General features: G+C 40.5%; 1 protein-coding gene across 1 annotated transcript in view; it reads left to right on the top strand.

Moving 5' to 3' along the window:
- The window catches only part of LOC307129814 (protein NLRC3-like), a 42568-nt gene extending 32544 nt beyond the window's left edge, over positions 1-10024 (top strand). Inside the window, exons 9-10 of the mRNA XM_079822571.1 lie at positions 3095-3141; positions 9945-10024. The gene's annotated coding sequence lies outside the window, so the exon portion shown is untranslated. The remainder of the gene's footprint in view (positions 1-3094; positions 3142-9944) is intronic.
- The last annotated feature ends 13238 nt before the right edge of the window (positions 10025-23262 follow it).

The following is a 23262-nucleotide window of genomic DNA, read 5'->3' as shown; positions in this document are numbered from 1 at the left end:
GGGACCGGGTGGGAGGGGCGGGAGCCTTAGGAGGGCGTCCTCGGCGGCGAGCAGGCTGAGGCGACTGTGCCGGCGGCTGGGTGGAAGCAGCAGCTGGCCGCCGGGGCAGTACATGCTTGAGAGCCTCAGTCTGCTTCTGGGCGGTTGAAAACTGTTGGGTGAAGTTTTCAACCGCTCCGCCGAAGAGGCCAGCCTGGGATATGGTGGCATCGAGGAAACGTGTCCGCTCGGTGTCCCGCATATCGGCCAGGTTTAGCCACAGGTGTCTCTCCTGGACCACATTTGTGGACATCACTTGACCCAGGGAGCGTGCGGTCACCTTCGTCGCCCGGAGAGCGAGGTCGGTGGCGGCACGCAGCTCATTTAAGAGCCCCGGATCAACTCCACCCTCATGCATGTCCCTGAGGATCCTGGCCTGGTAGACCTGTAGGATCGCCATGGCATGCAAAGAGGCGGCAGCCTGCCCCGCAGCTCTGTGCGATTTCGCCACCAAGGTTGATGTGAATCGACAGGCTTTGGAGGGGTGCTTAGGATCACCACGCCAGGTCGAAGCGCTCTGAGGACACCGTTGCATCGCAACAGAACGTTCAACCTGGGGGACCCCAGTGTACCCTTTGGCCGCGGCCCCATCAAGGATGGAGAAGGCGGAGGAGACTGCAGACCGATCACGGGAAGACAACGGGGACTTCCAGGACCGGGCAATCTCCTCATGCAGCTCGGGAAAGAAAGGTATTGAGGGCGGGGACTGACGTGAGTCAGCGCGGGCCCCCAGATACCAATCATCGAGCCGCAAGCGTTCGGGACAGGGCGGAGGGTTCCACTCTATCCCTAAACTCGCGGCTGCCCGAGACAACATGGCTGTCAGCTCTGGGTCTGACTCGGGCAATGCTGGCGCGCCCGAAGGCGGCAGCACAGCCGAGTCGTCATCCTCAGAGGACTCGAGCCCACCTTGTGATGCGGTGACCGACATCGCATCATCCTCCGGAGCGCCAAACGAAATGCGCGGGGGAGCCGGAGCTGGCCCCGCGATTTCAGCCTGGACACTCACGGGTTGCGGAACGCTAGAGGGGGGTGTGGCCCGAGGCATGAGCGTCGGGGCTTTGTTCCACACCGTAACCCTCAGGTCACCCTGACCACCAGCCGAAGTACCGGCCACGGGGGGCGCGGTAGATCGGGGTGTGGTTGAGGGGACTCTCACTTCAGTACGAAGGTCTTTGAGTCTAGACCGCAGAACCGCGATGGTCATGTTCCCGCAGTGGGAACATGACTCATCCACGAACGCTGCTTGAGCATGCTGAACGCCCAAGCATACCAAGCAGAGATCGTGCCCATCGAAGGAAGTCAACGACCGGCCACACCCAGAAGTACACGGGCGAGACATCCTGAAAAGGACGTGCCACGTGTATGCTCTTTTAGAGAAGAAGCTTCGCAGAGACGCCGAAGCGCCCAGGGACCACACACCAGCTGTCAGAAGGACCACTGCGCAGATCAGCAGGCAGGCAGTTTGCGATCACTGGAACGCGCCGTAGATCCAACGCCTCTGGAAAGCTGCTCGTCTCGAAGGCTGACAAAGACTCAGTTGAAGGCTTGAAGGAGTGAAGAGGTACTCTTGGCTCCAAAGCAGAAACATAATGCGATGTTGCCAGCGTACTTCCTTATATACCCACGCGGTGGGGCGGAGTTACGTATGCAAATTCCGCATTGCCCATGGCATTGGCACGCCATTGGGCGCTGTTAAACACCTCGAAGGTAATTGGCTTCTAGGCGAAACCCCCATTCGTTAGTCACTAACGTACGTCGTAGTGACTGAACGAAAGGGAACATTAACTAATAAATCACACAATTTTTCTGTAATTAATAATGATTAATCACACCTGACATTTAAATTTTTAATATATATTTATTTTGTAATAATTTCACATTTAATCTCTGAATTAATATAGAAACAACATAAAGACAGTAACCTGTTTAAATATTTTATCAACAGGTAGGAAATATACAGAAATTGAATAAACGTATCAAACACTTATTTCACAGTCTTCACTGCATAAAATATAAATTAAATATAGATGAATCTGTATTAAAGATACATAAGTTCGGTCAAGGGGAATGAGTGATTATCCCCAAAATTTTTTAAATAAAAAAATTTGAAAAATCGTAGCTTCATCTGAATTTTCCAAAACTTGGTGACTTTATTGGTACTTGGTATATGAACACCCAAAAAAATTGGGGACAGGATTTGAAAAGTCTAAGTGGTCGTAAAAAAAATAGTCACACTCAGGACCTTCGGGTCAAAAATGACCCCCATAGGAAATGAATGGGAAATTGGCAAAAATATGAAAATACAGAGTTTTTTTGTGCATACAATCTACAAATCAGCCAGGATGCAGAAAAAAAGGACTCAACAGTGAAGGGGTGAATCTCTAAAACATCAAGACTGCAAAACACACACACACACACACACACACACACACACACACACACACACACACACACACACACACACACACACACAAAAACACAATTAGCTTTTGGAATGGCATGCGTTAATTTGTATATGTGTTTTTGTGTGCATAAGTGTGTGTGTATGTGAGTTTTTTTTGAGCACTTTTGTGTGAAATCATATTTATTTTGTCCATCAAAAGTGTGATGTCTCTTTGATTGAGCGTCAGCAGCAGAAATAGGCTCCGGCTGAAACTCCCGCTCCACTGCTGCTCACGCGACGCTCCTGCTCCCGGTGGGAATGCACTCATTGCTTAACAGGAACGCCGGAAAAATACACACCGCTCACACTTGTGTATTAAACACATGTTATTAAAGCTAGATAACACAACACTGGACTTGCCTTAGATACCAAAACACCAAAATAAACAAGACTTGTGTCTTTTGTTTGTTTTATTGTCATGTGTGACCGATCAAAGTCCTCTATAAGATTTTTGCTCTGATTCTTGGGCATAAATCGTCCTAAAACTCCTCTAGTCTGAGCCTAGCTTAAGTCATACAGATTTGGAGTGAGTGAGTGAGTGTGTGTGTGTGTGTGTTTTCTTTTTTGTCTTGCCTTTGTATGAATACGAATCATGTTTGTGTTTTCTAGTGTGGATCATTGTGGAGAGTTCAGAATCACAGCAGGACTACACAAATGTAGGTCTACACCCCCCCCCCCCCCCCCCACCCCCCCACCCCCCCACACACACACACACACACTCTCTCACACACACACACACACACACACACACATTTTATATACTTTATTTATCACCAATATCTGGTGTATTAGCAATTCCTAAAAAAGTGTTTGCAGGTGAGTTGAAACATTCAGACTGTACAGTAGTGTGTTTAAAGATCTGCTCATCAGCCGTGTAGGCAGGGATGGGCAGTATTTCAAATACATGTATTTAAAATAGTACGTATTTAAAATACGAAATACTATTTTGTATTTTAAAGCCTTTGGAAAAAATCTAATGTAATTTGTATTTAAATACATTTAAGATGAGTATTTTTGTATTTTCTGTGAACTCCACCCGCTAGCTCAATGACGACATCCAGTGGCTGGTTGAAGGAATTCTGCATGTATGTCTTTTCTGGCACTTCTGTAAAAATCACTTTAAGATATTAAAATATGAAGATCCAAATTTACTATCTGACTCCATGAATGATTTAATCTTACTCCAATTATATACGTGATTTCCTTAAATTAGCTACATTTGTTGATCATATGATTAATTGTGATTTAATTTAGATCATTGATTTTCTTAGCATCTTAGTTTTCAAATTCGTTCATCAAGAGACCCAAAATCGCACAGAACATACGCGTCCAGACCGTGCGTTCACGAACACAAAATGGTTACTTCTGATTTAGTCAGAGGATGCAGAGTGGATATTTTACCTTTAAGTGGTTGCCCAACAAAAAGTGTAATTTCAGTAATATCCACGAACTACAACACGCTAATCCAGCGATAGTCAGAAATCGGAATATTGCGCACTCTGCGCCCCATGCATCAGTCATGCCGTCATTGGTGTGATCTATCATAGGAGTCTACATCGATCCATACTAGAAAAATGATTTCAGAATAACACAAGATAAATCAAGATAACCAGGCAAAAATGTCAAATAAAGGAATCAAACATAATCCATCATACACAACTTGATCAGCATATAATATAAAACCCAATTATAAAATAATATAAGAATAGTTGCATACCTGGCAATAGAGACACACAGCAACAGTGTGGGAAGTTCTGGTTACAGATGCTTCCTTGAGTGGTTTGCCAATTCCCCTTAAATACTCACCCAGAACAAAAGAACAATAAACATTCAGCACCCAAATATTTATGCGGCTTTTGGGTTTAACTTTTCTCGTGCCCAAATGGTCACACCTATCTTTGGGGGATGACAGCAAATGTTTATCAAAAGATCTCTATGAGCATCTCCCACACCTGGAGAACAAGCATTGTTTTCTTTATTCGGACCTGTTCTACTGATGTGGGACTGAAACCTCTTTACCATTCGCACCAAAAGTATTTATATTGACCATGAAAGAGTCTGCAGTATCTGTGAGATTTGCATGATTGTGTGAGCCCTGAGAAAGAGAGGGTGAAAAGGGTCAGGACTCAGCAGGGAGGGGAGATAAGGTTGAAACAGGTGGATCCTGTTTTCTCTTTTAGATCTCCTATTCAGATGAGTGAAGTTTTATTGTCTTATTGCACCTTAGATCTCTTGAGTTCATTCTCAGGTGAAATCCATTCTTACATTCAAAATACTCAAAATACTTTGAGCCAGTCAACCTCTTTATCAGGAGCTGTTTTCATGCACATTCATGCAACGTTCATGCACAACTTTTCTGGAATAAAGATGTCATGGTCAATTCTACTTGTTGATTAAAGTTGCTTGTCAGATGTGTTTGAAGCATTAACGTTACAGCTAGTGGTGGGCATAGATTATTTTTTTTAATCTAGATTAATTCCAAAATTAATGTACAACCACAAATCAGAAAAAATTGGGACAGTATGGAAAACGCAAATAAAAAAAAGTGATTTCTAAATTTACTTTGACTTGTATTTCATTGCAGACAATATGAACACAAACTATTTCATGTTTTGTCTGGTCAACTTCATGTCATTTGTAAATATGCTTCCTTTCCTGTCATTCAGACCTGAAACACATTTCAAAAAAAGTTGGGACAGGAATAATTTAGGGCTAGTAATGAGGTAAAATGGTTAAATAATGATGTGATTTGAAACAGGTGATGTCAACAGGTGATTGTATTTATGATTTGGTACAAAAGCAGCATCTAAGAAAGGTCTAATCCTTTAGGAGCAAAGATGGGCAGAGGATCGCCAATTTGCCAACAAAAACGTGAGAAAATTATTGAAATGTTTAAAAACAATGTTCCTAAAAGAACGATAAGAAGATATTTGGATATTTCACATTCAACAGTGCATAACATAATTAAAAGATTCATGGAATCTGGAGGAATTTCAGTGCTTAAAGGACAAGGGCGCAAGCCTAAGCTGAACAACCGTGATCTCCGATCCCTCAGGCGGCACTGCATCAAGAATCGTCATTCATCTAGAAGCGATATCACCACATGGGCTCAGGACTACTTTGGCACACCTTTGTCAAGTACCACAATACGTAGTTACATCCACAAATGCCAGTTAAAACTGTACTGTGCCAAAAGGAAGCCCTATGTTAACAGTGTCCAGAAGCGCCGTCGACTTCTCTGGGCTCGGAGGCATCTGGGATGGACCATCACACAGTGGAAACGTGTACTGTGGTCAGATGAATCAGTATTTGAGGTATTTTTTGGGAGGAATGGACGCCGTGTGCTCCGGACCAAAGAAGAGAAGGATCATCCAGACTGTTACCAGCAACAAGTCCAAAAGCCAGGGTCTGTCATGGTATGGGGTTGTGTCAGTGCCCTTGGCAAAGGTAACTTGCACTTCTGTGAAGGCTCCATTAATGCTGAAAAGTACATAGAGATTTTGGAGCATAATATGCTGCCTTCAAGAAGACATCTTTTCCAGGGACGTCCATGCATATTTCAACAAGACAATGCAAAACCACATTCTGCACACATTCTGCAGTCCTGGCTGCGGAGGAAGAGGGTACGGGTACTTGACTGGCCTGCCTCAGTCCCGACCTGTCTCCAATAGAGAATGTGTGGTGCATTTTGAAGCGCAAAATGCGACAACGAAGACCCTGAACTGTTGCCCACCTTAAGACTTGTTTGCAGGAAGAATGGGACAAAATTACACCTGAAACATTTCATCACTTGGACTTCCTAACTGACAGACCCCAGAATGTTCGATCAGGATCCACCTGCTCCACATCCATCACACTCAACACTGGTGTACCACAGGGCTGTGTGCTAAGTCCATTTCTCTACTCCCTCTTCACCTCCGACTGCAAGCCTGTGTATGGAACTAATTCCATCGTCAAGTTTGCGGACGACACTACGGTGATTGGTCTCATCAGCAACAACGATGAGACTGCCTACAGGGAAGAGATCCAGCACCTGGCCACATGGTGCGCTGATAATAACCTGCTCCTCAACACCACCAAAACGAAGGAGCTCATCGTGGACTTCAGGAAGGAGTCAAGAGGCACACACGACACCATCCACATCAATGGAATGGCTGTTGAGCGTGTCTCCAGTTTCAAGTTCCTGGGGATCCACATCTCGGCGGACATGTCGTGGACGACCAACACCTCCAGCCTGGTCAAGAAGGCTCACCAGCGCCTCTTCTTCCTGAGGACACTGAGGAAGAATCAGCTCTCCTCGGCCATCCTGGTGAACTTCTACCGCTGCGCAATAGAAAGCATCCTGACCAACTGTGTGGCAGTGTGGTATGGGAGCTGCTCTGTTGCGGAGCGCAAGGCACTGCAGCGGGTGGTGAAAACTGCCCAGCGCATCACAGGGACTCCACTGCCTGCCATCGAACACATCCAGAGGAAACGCTGCCTGCATCGAGCTCGCAGCATCCTCAAGGACTCCTCTCACCCAGCCCACAGACTGTTTTCTCTCCTGCCCTCCGGCAGGCGTTTCAGGATCCTCCGGACCAGGACCAGCAGACTAAAGAACAGTTTTTTCCCCAGAGCTGTCTCTTTACTGAACTCAAACCCCCGTTGATCCACTTCCCTCATAAACTGATAACTCTCCTACCTCACATCTGCCTTCACTTTGTTATTTGCACTACTGACTGTTTATTACAGTAACAACTGTTTACTTATGCATTCTGCACCACCATACCGTAACTGGATAATGCTCATCTGCACTGCCGACTGTATTTACAGTAACAATGTTTACATTTGCATTTTGCACCGTACTTCTAACTGGAATATGCAACCACTTTCCACTGCACTTTTACACTTTCTTTCGGATAGCTCTGTCCATAATTTATTGTACTAACTTAATCCACTGCTATATTCCTCATATTAGCCTAACATATTACTGTATACCTCTAACTGTAAAATTCTGTTCAAGTAATAACCGTCTGTATATTTATTCATAGTACATAGTCACCTGTAAATTCTGTTTATAGTAATAGCCATCTGTATATTTATTCATAGTACATATTCACCTGTAAATTCTGTTTATAGTAATAGCCATCTGTATATTTATTCACTGTATATATTCATCTGTAAATTCAGTTCTACTTATAGTAATAACCATCTCTCTACTTATACATATTTATATATATTCAGAACATTTTTATGTCCTGCACTTACGCAACCATTGTATATATCCTGCACTTGCTGCTATTGCACTTCTGGTTAGACCTAAACTGCATTTCGTTGCCTTGTACTTGTACTTGTGTAATGACAATAAAGTTGAATCTAATCTAATCTAAAACTTGGTGTCTTCAGTCCCTAAACGTCTTTTAACTGTTGTGAAAAGGAATGGCAACATTACAAAGTGGTAAATGCTTTACTGTCCCAACTTTTTTTGAAATATGTTGCAGGTCTGAATGACAGGAAAGGATGCATATTTACAAATGACATGAAGTTGACCAGACAAAACATGAAATATTTTGTTCATATTGTCTGCAATGAAATACAAGTCAAAGTACATTTAGAAATCACTTCTTTTTTTTTATTTGCGTTTTCCATACTGTCCCAACTTTTTCTGATTTGGGGTTGTAGATTAATCTAGATTAAAATGACTCATTTGAATTCTGCCGAAGGCATTCAGAATATGTCTGCTCGTAAGTGATCGTTTGTCTTTTTGTAGTTTGAATAATAAATAACTTCTGTCCCTTTAAGATCTGACGCACGCATGGATCCAAACACTGTTCCTGTGAGCTGGTTACGACTGTGTTTACGTTAAAACTCACCAAGATGGGCATTGAGACATTTTTGAGTGTATTTGACCATTAATAAGCTGGAAAAAGGAGCTAATTTTTGCACTTGTATGTCAGAGGCGGCTTTATTGCGGTATGTGTGTGTGTGCTTCATATGCGAGTCACACCGAAACTAACGATAACAAAAGTCCAGCAGAACACGCGTTCGCCATGTTCAGAGGGTTAACCGGACTGAATGAGAGGAGGCAGGTGTGTGTCAGCTCGCTGTCGGTCCGAGAGGAGAGGAGAGCAGCTGATATATCGATACTGTAGAAAATGAGTATTGTATCGTTTCAGATATTTCAGTATCGATACATAGCGAAATATGGATATTTTTGACAACACTAGTAGGCATACACACAGGTTCAAAGACTCGTTCTCTCGCCCCTACAGTGGTATCCGACTGGTGTACATCATCGCTAAAATATCAAGGTGAAAGTCATCATAGTTTGCGTAGTATAGACCAAGCTCCCAACCCAACTTTGAGAATAGATGAACGGCGATATTTTTTTTATCGCCCGATAAGAGTCTCACGTTAACGCCGATAACGGCCCACCACTAGTTACATGTTAGCATGTTAGGGATGGGTGATATCAAATGACAATACATATCGTAGATTCACAGCGATGATACAAATTGTGAATCGATAGAACTTTTTCTAAATCGTTTACATAGATAGGCCTATCGGGGTAAGCAAATATATCTGCAAAGGCGAATGAGTTATTGGGTGTGATGTGGTTTGTGTTATCATAACTGTCGAAAGGAAATTCAGATTCACACTTGTACGTTGGCAGGCAGTTTTGTTGCGCGCGCGCTCTGAGACGGAGTGGAATGCTGACAAACAGGCCTACACTTATGACTTAAAGGCCTTTTTAACACGGCAAGCGGTGGAATCAGCTCACAGTTGCCCTTTCTCTTTCTCTTTCTCTTTCTCTTTCTCTTTCTCTTTCTCTTTCTCTTTCTCTTTCTCTTTCTCTTTTCTCTTTCTCTTTAGCTTTGTGCAGTTGAAGCCACTGTTGCCAACACATTTTCAGGGGAAGTTGCTAAAGGCAGATCGAGTTGTTGCTAAATGATGTTGTGATGTCATTACGCTATGATGTCATTACGTAATCGCAAGGCAAAACTACGCCATTATGTAATGCATAGATATTATTTGAAATGCTAATTTAGATTTGTTTGTAAAATAAATTAAAGCAATGTTTTAGTTAATATGTACGGAGCAACACACATGATGTGCAAAAAAAAAAGAAGTAAATTGTGCGCAAAATTTTCTAATTTGTTCCCTCGATTTATAAATCGTGTGCATGATTTAGCCTACTAGTTTTTTTCCTGTCATATTCCTGGCAGGGCTCTGTAAATATGCTACCTAAATGATCTTCCGGTTTTTACAGTGATTTCCACATTTCCACAGCGATCTTAAGGAATTCTGAATGAACCGCTCGGCCTATTGAGCTAGCTTGTACATGTGTTGTTTGGATTAGAGTCACTTTCCAGAAGTTGCTAAAAGTGCTCATTGTGGCTCATTTTGCCAGCACGGGTCACATTCAGTGATTTGATGTTGATGTGTCTCATTTAGTGAAATGTTTCTCTCTTGTGTTCAGACGCCTGTGATCTCACACTGGATCCAAACACAGCATACACTCGTCTCATTCTGTCTGATGAGAACAGGAAGATCACATATGTGAAAGAGGATCAGCCGTATCCTGATCATCCAGAGAGATTTGAGAGGTGTCCTCAGGTTCTGTGTGGAGAGAGTCTGACTGGACGCTGTTACTGGGAGGCTGAGTGGAGCGGATTTGCTGAACTATCAGTGGCATATAAAGGAATCAGCAGGAATGGACAGATTGAAGACTGTGTGTTTGGACTCAATGACAAATCCTGGAGACTGAGGATTTACTCTAACAGATTCTCTGTCTGTCACAATGATAACGAGACTGTTATTCCTGCTGTTCCTTCATCCTGTAAGGGAGCAGGAGTGTGTGTGGATGTGTCGGCCGGCACTCTGTCCTTCTACAGCGTCTCTGACACACACACACTCACACACTTACACACATTCAACACCACATTCACTGAACCCCTCTATGCTGGATTTGGGGTTTATCGGTATTATGATTATAACTCCTCCGTGTCTCTGTGTGACATTAAACAGTGTCCTGTGAGAAACACCAGAGATACACACACAACCAGTCAAATATAATATAATATAATATAACATTATAATATAATATAATATAATATAATATAATATAATATAATATAATATAATATAATATAATATAATATAATATAATATAATATAATACATATGCTAACAGTGAATAGCTACATTCTAATCATCTTAACATCATGCTAGAAACATGCTAATTGTGTTAACATAATGCTAGCAACAGGTTAATCGTGTTAACATCATGCTAGCATTATCCTAATTATGTTAACAATGTAAACATGCTAACGCATAGAATTGCGTTATGTGACTACTTTTATTGATGATTATTCACTTAGTGTTATTTATTTAACTTAAAATTGTATGGTTTTCATTGTCTTTTGCTATGTGTGTTTGTGTTCTCACTGATCAGATGGGCATTATAATTTCGTTGTACTGCAATGACAATAAAGCATCTAATCTAGCATCATGCTAGTAAACATGCTAATTGTGTTAGCATAATGTTAGAAACATGCTCATCGTGTTAGCATCATGCTAGAAAAATGTTAATCATGTTAGCGTTATGCTAGCAAAATGCTTATCATGTTAACATTTTCTTAAACACATGCTAGAAACATGTTAATCGTGTTAACATCATGCTAGCAAAATGCAAATCGTGTTAGCATCATGCTAGTAAACATGCTAATTGTGTTAGCACTAATTCTAAAAACATGCTAATCGTGTTAACATCATGCTAGCAACAGGCTATTCGTGTTAGCATCATGCTAACAACATGCTAATCATGTTAACATTTTCTTAAACACATGCTAGAAAACATGCTAATCATCGAAATACAAGAAAAGGCAGTTTTTACAATCTCCCGTTCCATCCTTCACTCACTCGTGAACAAGACCCCAAGATACCTGAACTCAATTCCAAGCAACTGCATAGCAACACCCTAGCAACCACCCAGAATACCCTAGCAACCGCATAACAACCACCCTGAGTACCTTTGTGAAAATGCCTTTCTGATCTGATATGTGATGGGAAAAGGGAGTAGAGCGAGTTCGGCAAAAGGCGATTCAAACCTCAGGTGGATTTGTGTCAAACTCTCTGCCGTGTGCTTTACCCCTACTCTATCTATCTATCTATCTATCTATCTATCTATCTATCTATCTATCTATCTATCTATCTATCTATCTATCTATCTATCTATCTATCTATCTATCTATCTATCTATCTATCTATCTATCTATCTATCTATCTATCTATCTATCTATCTATCTATCTATCTATCTATCCATCTCCTATCTATCTATCTATCTATCTATCTATCTATCTATCTATCTGTCCGTCCGTCCGTCCGTCCGTCAATATTTTCTTATTTCTTGGGCTTCACTTTCTAACTTTCCTTGTATAACACTGACTTTTCTGCCATGGTATGTGTGCACAATCAGACAAAACATTCAGTAGTCCTTGGACACATTCGCACACACCCAGACATCCCAGACAAAACATTAAGATACACATACACACATTTTGCGCACATACATGTTTCACATTATTATTATTATTATTCTGGCAGCTTTACAGCTCAGAGGTCATAATAGATCGGAATATTCGAGGGACCGGGGGCAACATGCTGGAGACGGGTTTATTGAGGATGATGTTGATTAAATAATTATTAAAGTGCAATATTCGAATGACCGGAGGCAACAATGTCCATCCATCTATCCATCTATTCAATTCAATTCAATTCAAATTTATTTGTATAGCGCTTTTCACAATACACATTGTTTCAAAGCAGCTTTACAGAAAGTGCATTTCATAAATGTACATTGAAAAATGTTAGAAAGAGAATGTTAAAGAAAAATGTTAGAATAAATTAATCAATCATGTATTATTTTAGGCCATAACAACGCTGGCGTTGAGTCGTCTCATCACAGGTGTTGGGGATCTGAAGTCTCCATCAGAGGCTGGATACAAACTGGAGCTGACGAACTAGTTACCTCGGGACTAGTGTCCCGAGATAACAACAGAAAAGCAGATGGGAAATAATTAGCATAGCTGCTGTTCAGAATATTAATGCTTTTGATCCGATTTAACTGTAGTATAAAACGTATTTATAATGTGAATTCTTGGCTAAAGAGATGCGTCTTTAATCTAGTTTTAAACTGGGACAGCGAGTCTGAACCTCGAACAATATCAGGAATACTATTCCAGAGTTTAGGAGCTAAATGTGAAAATGCCCTCTCTCCTTTAGTGGATTTAGATATCCTAGGAATGACCAGAAGCCTCGAGTTTAGTGATCTTAAAGAGCTCGATGGATTGTAGGGCGATAGAAGATCCGTTAAATACACTGGAGCTAAACCATTTAGGGCTTTATAGGTCAATAGCAATACTTTGTAATTGATACGGAACTTAATAGGCAACCAGTGTAGAGATGATAAAATTGGTGTTATATGATCATATTTTCTTGACCTAGTAAGAACTCTAGCAGCTGCGTTTTGGACTAATTGTAGCTTGTTTATTGATAATGCAGGACAACCAGCTAATAAAGCATTACAGTAATCTAGTCTCGAGGTCATGAATGCATGAACTAACTTTTCTGCATCAGAAATAGATAGCATGTTACGTAGCTTAGCAATGTTTCTAAGGTGGAAAAATGCCGTTCTTGTAACATATGAAATATGATTTTCGAAAGACAAGTTGCGGTCTAATATAACACCCAGGTCTTTTACTGTATTGGATAAAGTGACAGGACATCCTTCCAAGTTAAAGTTGTTTTGTGGGCAGTTTTTTGGACCAATAAGTAATACCTCCGTTTTATCTGAATTTAATAGCAGAAAATTACACGTCATCCAGTGTTTTATATCATCAACACACGCTGTCAGTTTAGATAATTTAGCGTTTTCATGTGGTCGTGATGAAATATATAATTGAGTGTCATCAGCATAACAGTGGAAATTAATTCCATGTTTTCTTATAATATTACCAAGTGGCAGCATATATATTGAGAATAGAAGAGGGCCTAGCACGGATCCTTGCGGCACCCCATAGTCTACTGACGTTATCTTTGATTTTTCCCCATTTAGACAGAGAAAATGGTAGCGGTCTGATAAGTACGATCTAAACCAGTTTAATGCCTGTCCCTGAACACCAGTGTAATTTTGAAGTCGATTTAAGAGTATTTTATGATCTATAGTATCAAACGCAGCACTAAGATCGAGTAGAACTAGTATTGAGATACAGCCTTGGTCAGAAGCTAGAAGTAAATCATTTGTGATTTTAACGAGCACGGTTTCTGTGCTGTGATACGGCCTGAATCCTGATTGAAATTTTTCATAGATATCATTTTCTTGCAAGAAAGAGCACAATTGAGCGGACACAACTTTTTCTAGTATTTTAGACATGAATGGAAGATTTGAAATTGGTCTGTAATTTGCTAGGTTATTATGATCTAATTGTGGCTTCTTAATGAGAGGTTTTATGACTGCCAACATGACCTAAAGAAAAGGCGAGTTAATAATATTGAGAAGATGCTCTTCCACTACAGGTAACAACTCTTTCAGTAGTTTAGTGGGAATTTGGATCTAATAAACATGTTGTTGGTTTAGATGCAATGATAAGTTTATTTAGCTCTTCCTGTCCTATGGTTGTAAAGCAGTGTAGTAATTCTTGAGGGGCGATAATTGCGGTTGAATCATAAGACATCATTAAAGATTGTACATTTACAATTTTGTTTCTGATGCTTTCTATCTTCTCAGTGAAGAAATTCATAAAATCATTACTACTAAACTGTAACGGAATATTTTGTTCAGGCGATGCTTGTTTATTTGTTAGTCTAGCCACAGTGTTAAATAAAAACCTTGGATTATTTTGGTTATTTTCTATTAGTTTGCGGAGATGCTCAGCCCTGGCTGCTTTTAGGGCCTTTTTATAACGTGACATACTATCTTTCCACGCGATTCTAAAGACCTCTAAATTAGTTTGTTTCCATTTACGCTCTAAGTTACGAGTTTCTCTCTTGATAACATGTGTAGCACTGTTGTACCATGGTGCTTTTTTTTTCTCTCTAACCTTTTTTAATCGAATTGGTGCAACAATTTCTAATGTACTAGAGAAAATGGTGCTCATACTGCTGGTCATTTCCTCTAGTTCATCTGTTTGTTAGGGTTCACTGAGCAGCTGAGACAGATCAGGTAAGGTATTTGAGAATCTATCTATAGTGGTTGGAAGGATTGTTCTGCCTGGTCGATAACATTGCGCAACATGACAGATTTCAGCAGTACGCAGTATGCAAGTTACCATGTAATGGTCAGGGATTTCATCACTTTGCGGTATAATATCTATATCGGTTGGGTTGGTTCCATGTGATATAATTAAATCTAGTGTGTGATTAAGACGATGAGTGGGACCAGTGACGTTTTGCTTGACCCCAAAGGAATTTAATAGATCTGTAAACGCAGCCCCTCACGCATCATTTGTGTTATCTACGTGTATGTTAAAATCTCCAACAATTAATGCTTTATCGACGTTGACTAATAGATCTGAGAGAAAGTCTGCAAACTCTTTTAGGAAATCAGCATAGGGCCCTGGAGGTCTATATACAGTAGCCAAGGCTAGAGATAATACGGATTTCTTTCTTACATCTAAGAGCGTAACATTTAGCACTAGTACTTCAAACGAATTAAACCTTTTATCTGTTTTCTGAGTAACATTAAGAATATCTCTATAGATTGTTGCAACACCCCCGCCACGGCCAATCAGACGGGGCTCATGCTTATAGCAGTATCCTGGTGGAGTAGACTCATTAAGACCGAAATAATCATTTGGCTTAAGCCAGGTTTCAGTAAGGCAAAGTACATCTTATCTATTATAAGACTATTATCTGTGACCATTTCATTTACAATAACCACCTTTGGTGTGAGCGATCTAATGTTTAGAAGACCTAGTTTTAGAAATTGTTTTTGTTCACTAATGTTGCGATTTTCTGGTTTAATCACAATTAGATTTTTCCTAGATCCTACAGTAGATTTAATGTTTGACCTCACTAAACGAGGAATAGACACAGTTTCTATTTGATGTTCTACATTGGTACTTATGTCAATTAAGTTATGACAAAATTGTTTTTGTTCACTAATATTGAGATTTTCTGGTTTAATCACAATTAGATTTTTTCTAGATCCTACAGTAGATTTAATGTTTGACCTCACTAAACGAGGAATAGACACAGTTTCTATATAATGTTCTACATTGGTACTTATGTCAATTAAGTTAGGACAGCAAATACTGTGATTTGGACTTTGACTTACTAGTCAAATGATGGTGTGCAGCGCTCTGGAGATGTTGTCCGACAGAAGAGCCACTCCGATTCTGCTGGGGTGAAGGCCATCAGGACGGAAGAGCCTAGGTCGCTCCCAAAACAGATTCCAATTATTTACAAAGAGCAGCTTCTGTTCATTACACCATGACATTAACCATTCATTTAGAGCAAATAGTCTACTGAACTTTTCATGTCCTAGTCGGTACGTGGGAAGCGGTCCAGACACGATGATCGTTGCTTCAGGCGATGTTCTGCGCACCGTCTCGATCAGGCTCCTGTAGTCCTTCTTCAGAACCTCCGTCTGTCGCAGCCTGGTGTCGTTCGTTCCCGCGTGCAGCACGACAGCTCCGATGCGCTCGTCACCGTTCAGGATCTCGGGAACCTGCACAGCGACATCGAGAACACGAGCACCAGGAAAGCAGTGAGTGATAACCTTGCCTTTACCTGAGGTAGCGTGGACATGCCGGACGATGGAAGTACCGATGACCACAGCATCGCGTTCCGTCTCGCGAAGAGGGGAGAAGCGGTTCCGGGTGGAGATCTCGAAGACCGGGAGGGGCGGAGAGGTCCTAGCTCTGGTCCTGGCTCTCGTCTTCCGCTGTGGAAACACCCAGGGTCCATGGTGCTGTGTCGGTGCCGGAGTGAATGAAGCCAGGGATGATGATCGCGTCCTGCGTGCTTGGGTCCTGTGCAGAGAAACACACAGAGCAGACGAGGTTGGAGTCAAAAGATTACTATCCACTGACTTGAGAGCATCGGCGCGTGATGTTTCAAGCGCTGTTCTTCGCTCTCTCAGCACAGCTTGTCTGTCTAGTAGGCCGCGAATCTGCTTCTCCAACGACTCCAACTCCAACTGCACCAAATGCAGCTCGAACGTGTCCTCACCTGCACTCAAAGGTAACATTAGACACACATCTGAGTTATTCGCCATTGTAGCAGATGTGTTGTGAGCACTAAAACAGTCCAATTCTTTAAAGTCAAACTCATTTATTATGTTTGGATAATGAACACTTATGTCCACCTCAGACTGCTTGCTGGCCTTTGTCTGGCCTCCTCTGTGAAAATATCCCATTTAGAGGTGGACAGTAATGAAGTACATTTACTTGAGTACTGTACTTAAGGACACTTTTTGAGTATCTGTACTTTACTGAAGTATTATTTTTTAGGGAAACTTTTACTTTAACTTCACTACATTTGAAAGACAAATATCGTACATTTTACTCCACTACATTTCTATCAAGGTCCTCAAAGTCGAAAGTGGTTTCTGTAGGAGCTTTGCAAGTCAGTGGATGAATTTTGTTCTTCTTTAAAAGTTTTTTTTTTTTTTTTAAGACAGCCTATCAGTAATTTTGATTATGTCTTAAGTGAATGTAAAAAGTTGGGGGAATACCGGATGTGTATCAGTGCATAGGATTTGTGCATTCTGCCTTAAAGTGACAGCAGCTTTGTAAAAAGCTTTGTAACTTTTATACAAGTATTTAAATTAGTTCAAGGTGGTGACTGACTGGCTGGCTTAAACCAGCATGATGGCTATAGCGTGCATTCATAAAACAATGCAACAATGATAAAATAATGCATTGACATAAAAAAGGAAATTTACTTTTGATACTTAAGTACTTTTAAAAGCAAGTACTTTTGTACTTTTACTTAAGTAAAAATAGTTTTTTACAACTTTCACTTGTAACAGAGTAATATTTGACCAGTAGTACTTTTACTTTCACTCGAGTAATGGAGTTGTGTACTTTGTCCACCTCTGCACTTCACCACAGTTAAAAACACTGATTTATAGAATACTTGAGACATTATTCAACATGTTCTTATTGATGGAGAATATAGAGTTCATGTCCACTAGTTAAACATAGAGCCTACATAAAAATAACTTGACAATGTTGAGTGAAAAGCATCTCATAAAAGATGAGAGAATAACCACAGAACCTGTGCAGTTGACCCGATTCCATGCTAAGATTGTCCAACCGTCCTTCTCTCTTATAACATTGATTATAAGTTGGATAATGCGAGTGGATGAACACTGCGATCTTCTTCTCTACATGCCTTCTAAAGCTCCTCTCATTCTACATGTCTACATTTTTCCAAGTTGAGAAGGATGAAAAATCAAGTTACCCAATCAAGTATCCCAGACCTGACCGGCCATTTCGGATGAAAATGCCACACATTCTTGATGTTCCTGGTGCCACTATCCATCCCAAAGAAGGGATCACATTTAGAAGAGAAACTCCGCCAAACTTCTTCAGGGTCAAGAAACGTTTGGAGAATGATCTTCAGGACAATCAAAAATGGCTGGACAATCACTGCCGCAACTAAAGATTGCTTTTTAAATAATCTTCCTCATCAGTATCATCTCCTCAGCATCCCAGATAGTATAGAAGAACTCGATGTTGCAACAGAAACTATTGACTCTCTCTTTTCCAGTACTTTAGTACAGACACAGTTGCTCCTCTGCGCTTAAAGAAGATTAAAGAAAATAGTCCAACGCCGTGGTACAACGAGCACACCCGGGCCCTTAAAACAGCAGCCAGAAAAATGGAGCGCAGCTGGAAGAAAACAAAACTAGAGGTATTTCGTAATTCGTGGAAAGAGCACATGATCACATACAGAAAGGCCGTAAAAACTGCTAGATCTGCTTATTTCTCAACTCTCTTGGAAGAAAACAAACACAACCCTAGGTATTTATTCGATACAGTGGCTAAATTAACCAAAAATAAAGCTTCAACTTCTGATGATTGTAAACAGCACAGCAGTAATGACTTTATGAACTTCTTCACATGTAAGATTGATAATATTAGGAAGAAAATTTTAACCATGCAGCCGTCTACTACAGTATCACATCAGACAGAGTATTGTAGTGTCACTGAGGAAAAATTACACTCATTCACTGCTATAGGAGAAGAAGAATTGGCTAAACTCGTTAAATCATCAAAATCATCAACATGTATGCTCGACCCTGTACCGACTAGGTTATTAAAAGAGATGCTACCAGAGGTCTTAGATCCTCTTCTTAATATCATTAATTCATCTTTGTCATTAGGATATGTACCGAAAACTTTTAAGTTGGCTATTATTAAACCACTTATTAAAAAAACGCAACTTGATCCTACAGAATTAGTCAATTATAGACCAATCTCAAATCTACCCTTTCTGTCAAAAATACTTGAAAAGGCAGTGTCTTCACAGTGTCAGTCAGGATTTAGACCGTATCATAGCACTGAGACTGCTCTTATCAGAGTTACCAATGTCTAAATAACCCCCTCAGTAATTTCCCATACATCTGGCGAAACCCACTGAAGGTTTCGCCTTGAGCAATTAAAAGCAAGAAACACAATGGTCCTTCATCTGTAACAACAGACAGAGTATCACCTACTCTTAATCAGCATATCTATTCAAACGCATAGATGCTAGTCAGGAATTCCAATTCCAGGAGCCATGAAAGATAAAAGGGACAATGTATGGCTTCCACAGGTGAGGCCTCTTTGATCTGACTTATTTAAAACACAATAGAGAAAACAGGTCTGGAAGATCAAATCTTCTGTGATTAAATTTTTCCCCAACAATTTCCCCCTTTTATCATTCTTTGATAACTTGCAAAAAAGACAAATTTTAAATGTGTATATAATAAAAATAGAAGTAGTAATAATAGTCACTCATCACATTCATTAAAGCTGGGTAACAGCAACCTGTCGAGTCTTTCTGTGGCATGAAATGGTTTCTGTCACCACAAACCCAAATTACAGCATGCGAAGTGTCACTTGGTTTGCTAAACGTACAGGTAAAACCTGTTGTGATACTGCCTATCACCGCTGTGCAGTTCCCTGTGGTCGAATTCTTGATTTCTTGATTCTTGAATTCTTCTTTAACTTGAAAACTGATTGGCTCAGCACCACGTTGTGCCAGTGTCTCTGCTCCTGAGATGATAACGGCAAATGATGTTTATATATCTGCTCGCACAGACGTTTGCCTCCTGCTTCTCTCTCCTCTCGGCTCCTCCTCCCCGATCACTGGTGGGACCTTTCTGCAATGGCTCGCATGCACCCACGCCGATCTCTCTCCGCTACTTTGACGGCAGTGTCGTCAGAAGCCTGACAAAAGGCCCTAGCCACCTTTCCGCCTTCCAGCTTTTCGTACTCAGGTCCTGTTTTACCACGTGATCTCCTGGCTTGATGTTGTGCAAGGGAGTCTCAGCCGGTTTCCCCTGTAGCAGCTTTCGCCTGCACACATACACCAGACAACAGAGAAGACATTTCTTTGCAATAATTCACAATTCTATTGATGCAAGCTATTGTTTACCCCCTTCCATTCCCATGAATGGTGGTCTTCCAAAAAAAAAAAAATGTCTCAAACGGGCTCAGATTTACTCAAGGCCTTTTCTCGTTTTCATGTATTTCAATATGCATCAAAATGCGAAATTTTCAGCAAATATTGTAACCCCCTTATAAACTTCATTCATTTGAGTACCATTACCATTACCATTCCCCCTTTGGCTGCAGGCTCGCCCATGCAGCCATTTATCATAATCATTGAAAATATTGTTGAGGTAAACAAGGCTTGCCATCACTTCTTGTCTAGACGCCATTTTGCACATTCACACATCATTCATAAGTTTCCAGCCACGTCTCCACAGGTGCTTCTCCGCTGCTGTGGCGAACGCATGTATACTCTGTAAGGAAGTCAAAGAATTTGTGTTAGTTTCAGATAATAAAATGCATTCTGGTTCCTTTGACTGCTGTGCTGCCGCGGCCTTCGCAGCCGCATCTGCTCTCACGGTTTCCTGTTGAAATAAACTCTTTGTTGTTAGTTACGCTGCGCATGTAAGTCTTAACTTGAAAGTTTCCCATAAACATACTGAAAATATCCAATAAAATGAAAGACAAATCCGTATTTCATCTCTGTAAGCCGGGCTAAGTCAGTAATCACTGTCACTGCTCTCCCATCATGTTAGGGGTGTGTGATACCTCCAAAATCCAAACATTCCAACTTTCTGCTATCAACCGTTTGACGACACACACATCCCTAGGTCAGACCCACAGTCACTCCTCAGAGACTAAACGCTTTAGAAAACATATATGAAAAACAAACAATCAGTGGTTCTTTTGATTAATCAAAATCATAACAGACCTTTTTGGCATTCACTCAAACTCAAACTAAACAATACAAATAAGTAAGATAGATAATAATCCATCTTAGCGCTTTAAATCTCTACATAAAACATCCTTCAGTTTACATTTTGTGCTTTGCCCACAGTTTCTCACTGTGCATCACATTCTTATCAACCTTCCTTCAGTCAGTCATTTCAACACAATTCTTCACAAACTACCCTACTTACTATTTCCAACAGAACCATTTTCACTCATCATAGCCCACCTCATATTTAACCATTAACAAATATAAATCTAAATTTGTTAATGTTAAATATACTTCATCAAAATGACAAAATTATCAATTCGTATTACGTTCAATCAGCTCGTTCACTCATCTTTATCTCGTGACATCATACTTAATCATACTCAATACCCAATTCTTTATCAAAATCTTTTCAGCTCCTGTTATCAATAAACAAAATTAATTAATTAATCAATTAGGATTTCTTTTAAAGTACCCTTTTCTCCATGCCCTGTCCATTAAAACTCCTCTTATATCATGTAATTTGGCAGTGATTCTTATCATCAAACTTGCCACATCAATTTCTTTAACGCTGGTTAAAACCAGTCTCTATTTTAAAAAGCATTCATATTTCAATATCCATTTTAGCCTAATTTGACTTTGATTGTTCACAATCCCTGTCAGAAATCCTAATTTTTTATTTTTATTTTCTATTTATTTTTTGTTTCCTGTATGAATCAAAATATGTCTAGAAGTTATCTAGATATTCTTTTAGAAGTTATCTTTTTGGTTCGCCCTCCGGCCTTTCGTAAATATGAGTGAGTCTCTAGATCATTTGGATAGTGACTTCAGTTAAATTGTCATTTTGTCTCTTAATTAATCCAAAGATAAATTAAAATAGTCTTCATCCATGACAAATTTGGTCATAATTACTAGTGACAGACAGAGCTGGATGTCCAATCCACTTAAAGCTCGTCCCATGTCCTGATCATCTTTTCATCAGATTCACTCGGAATAATCAACTTCCTCTAAAGTTTTTTTTTGTTTAACTCAACCCATCTGTAATGATAAAGACACTAATTCCAGAGGTTACTGACACACTACACTCAATCATGACACATAAATATGAACTGCTCATTCTCAAGATGTGCTTTTACATGGTCTCTTAACCAGTTTCAAATATGTCTGTTCATTAGTTATTTATTTTTAGAAAAGTCAGCTGGGTTGTTTTGTTCTGATATCATTGTTTTTGTGTAGTCTCAGCTTTAACTGAGCAATAACAGATATAGTACAATCCCTGTTTCCAGCCTCTCTCTCTCTCTCTCTCTCTCTCTCTCTCTCTCTCACCCAGATAATCTTTTCAACAGTCTTCTAAGACTTTAACTATAATGTTAAATTCATTAACCCTTAAATCATTAATCCTTCACAAAGTTTAGAAATTTCATAGTGTAACTTATTGTTTCAAGTTATCTTTAGTTTAGATTTCTTTGTTATTCAGACCTTCTCTTTAAACTTCAAAAGCCATCCTCATCTTAAAGCCATCACCATGTCTCCAAATTATCCTCTGCCATCCTAATGACCTGCAGGATTAAGACTATGATAGAGACATATTAGTTCAATATCATACAGTTTTACTAATCCAAATAAATTTTGTTCTGCTCCACAAAGTTATCAATCACAATCACAGCATGGTCTCAGCTGGCTCTTGAATGCCGATCTCATTCATAGCTCTTTTCCTTCAGGGTGTTTCCTGGCTCTCAATTTATGCGGTATTTGGTGAGCGGTATAGAGGGGCCAATATTAGGGCAGGGGCTGCTGTGTCCAGTCTTGACCTTGGCCCTTACGAAACACAGCTTCCCCCCCCAACAGAGATGCTGCTGGCCTCACAGACATCTGCCTCACCTCTCATACACACCTCACATAAAACCCCCTCCTCCTTTTTTTTTTTTTTTTTGTAGGGGGTCCAAGGCGACTTATCGTGATTCCCCTGGCTTGGGTTGCTATCCTGTCAGGCCGTAGGAAGTCTTACCCGTCATCGGGAACAACCACATCGTGCTCAACCTCGTCATCGCTTTGAGATCTTTGACCCTAAACAGGATCCGATATTTTCTAGAGCCTTTCGGAAAGTGCATTCAAGAGTCATCAGAGCCATCTGGTCTGCTTTCAAATTAGCAAAAACATGGAGACAGGTTAATTATAACACAACTTAATCACTAAAATCCATCATACTTCTTCAAAGACGCAACCTAACAGTGCGTGGATTACACTCAGTGAATTTAGCCAAAACAACTCTCCATTCCATTTAATGTTCTGCTACATCTGTGACTAAGGCCAT

Source organism: Gobio gobio (genome assembly GCF_949357685.1).
Source record: "Gobio gobio genome assembly, chromosome: 7".
Lineage (NCBI taxonomy): Eukaryota > Metazoa > Chordata > Actinopteri > Cypriniformes > Gobionidae > Gobio > Gobio gobio.
The sequence above is the reverse complement of the archived record's forward strand: the minus strand, read 5'-3'. Positions and strand labels throughout refer to the sequence as shown.